The following is a 2,142-nucleotide window of genomic DNA, read 5'->3' on the forward strand; positions in this document are numbered from 1 at the left end:
CTTCTCTAAGGTAGTGATTTGAAGGAAAGGAGTTGTGAAAATAACCACATTTTTTCACTTCATGGCAGGTTTGTAAAACCTTGAAAAGATAGGACAATCTCTGATCTTTCTACTACGAGTATTTTCTTGCCAAACTTAGCATTTACTACTTTGGTGTATTTTTGCGTTTACCAAGGAGAATGAGCCTTATTCCCATTCTATGTAGATCAAATCTACACAACCTTCCTCATTGGGTTGGCAATGAAAAGATATATTAACCTTGTACTTTATATAAAGTGATGTTTTGTTCACTATTTGTTTTCGAAACATCTCGCAATGATAAAACCAAGCCATAGTGAGAGTTAATGATATATAATGAAATTGATAAAATACAGAATAAATTAATTCTGTCTTTGGCAGGTTTTGCACAATATTCACATCGCAAGATAAGAAAAGACCCATACATATAATATGCCGCATATTTGCCTGAGTTTGCATCAAGTCAACCATGACATTTAAATGTACTTTGCTAAGTTTATTTCATTTATGGCGAAGTTGTGTGTTTTATCCATGAAAGCCTTTCCTTGCTTCTTACACTTCAGAAGCATATCTATACAACATATAAATGTTGTGTATAACAAGATGAAGATTACATGCATGTCTTCAAAGTTAGAATGCTACAAAATATCATAGCTTTGGGAATTTTATTTTCACTTGAAAGCATGGTTACCTATCCAGCTGAGATATTTCTTTTTGTAATAAAAGATAAACAAAAGGGTTACACTTAGATTTTACTTTACCTGAAGACAGACACCAACAAAAGCTTCAAAGTGAAAATAGATTCTTCAAAGTTATGACATACTATTAGCTACATTTATTTTTACACTACAAAAAGTCCTAAGAGCCAGTCATATCAAATACCGTCCACTTCAAGTTGTACAAAGAACCAAATATTATTATTCCGTCCATTTGCAATTACTTATGTTTTTAATTTGTTTTAAGAGTGAAATGCGACTTAAATCTAACTAAATAAAACTTTTATAAATTTGATTTATTAATCACACTTGCAAGAATGAATAAACAGATATTATCGTAACAGAGTATTGCATGAATTACCCGGTAGTCTGCAAGATATTTCATGTTGGGGCACCCTCGTACATTGGTATGAAGAGAAGACTAATGAGGGCGGAACAACACAACATTTCTTACAGTCATGAACATGTGGATTAATTCTAAATATTTCATTCCTGTGGTTTTTAGTGACTGAACTGGAAATATTTCCAGATTTCAATCTGTAAAATTATGTGTAAATAAATACATTGACGATATCTTGATGAGGATTTTGTCTTTGTGTATATAAATTTTTTATTCTGGGAGTTGAAATGTTCAATATTGGAAAAAAGGAATAGTAATACTATGTATGTTCACCATGGAAGCACTGTAAGATTCATACAAGTTCTCTTCCACTTTTGATTGAGAAACAGACATGTTTAGAACAAATCACTTGTCCTTCTTTAGTGTCTAACTGGATCTGACAGAATGATCCAAATTTGCTTGGGGTGTAGAGTAAACTGGAAGTGTGTGTGAAAAAAAGATGAACAGTTTGATCATAGAGAGTGGCCCCTCCACAGTCTATGGTTTGATGTACATTACTGACAAGTACTTTCACACCTAAATTTACATATATTGAAGCTCACCTTTCCACACCTCCAGTTTACTCAACACCTCCAGCAAATTTGGACCATTCTGTCAGATCCAGTTAGACACTGAAGGACAAGTGATTTGTTATAAGAACCTCTTGTTACTCAATCAATGTGAAAGAAGAGAACTTGTGTATGAATCAATATTCTTGTACCACAATAACTGACACAAGATGTTGGCAGCTACCTATCCATCATAAAGGGACAGAGATTGTGAGTTATACATCATGTACAAAGCTAGGTGTTTCAACTTGAGCTTTTGTTTTGGCTCCCTGTCATCAGTACCACTTTCACATACTACCAGTGATACTAAAAAATTGTCAACTGTCAATACAAGAAAAATCCACACCTTCAAAACGAAATCTACAAACACAACTTTATTTTTTTAAACAAGAACAAATCATACATCACTTAGTCCATAGACCCTCCACCAACATTGGTGGAGGAGGGGCTATGCTAGGTC

This window comes from Glandiceps talaboti, chromosome 15 (genome assembly GCF_964340395.1).
Source record: "Glandiceps talaboti chromosome 15, keGlaTala1.1, whole genome shotgun sequence".
Lineage (NCBI taxonomy): Eukaryota > Metazoa > Hemichordata > Enteropneusta > Spengelidae > Glandiceps > Glandiceps talaboti.